Below are 210 nucleotides of genomic sequence, written 5' to 3'. Positions count from 1 at the left end.
TCCACTGTGACCCAGAGCTTCAAACATGCCCCTCAGGCAGTCCTTAACACGTCCCTCTCCTACTCAAATACTTCCCATGGCTCCCTATTGCCTACAGGGTAAAATTCCTTATTGGGCTCTGGGGGAACCCGCAATCGGCATGGGGGCCTGTGGTCAGCTGGGAAGGCCCTCAGGCTCCTGCGCTCACACACCAGCCTCCCCTCCCCCCCC

The sequence above is a fragment of the Crocuta crocuta genome, unplaced genomic scaffold (genome assembly GCF_008692635.1).
Source record: "Crocuta crocuta isolate KB4526 unplaced genomic scaffold, BGI_CrCroc_1.0 scaffold755, whole genome shotgun sequence".
In the NCBI taxonomy this organism is placed as follows: Eukaryota; Metazoa; Chordata; class Mammalia; order Carnivora; family Hyaenidae; genus Crocuta; species Crocuta crocuta.
The sequence above is the reverse complement of the archived record's forward strand: the minus strand, read 5'-3'. Positions refer to the sequence as shown.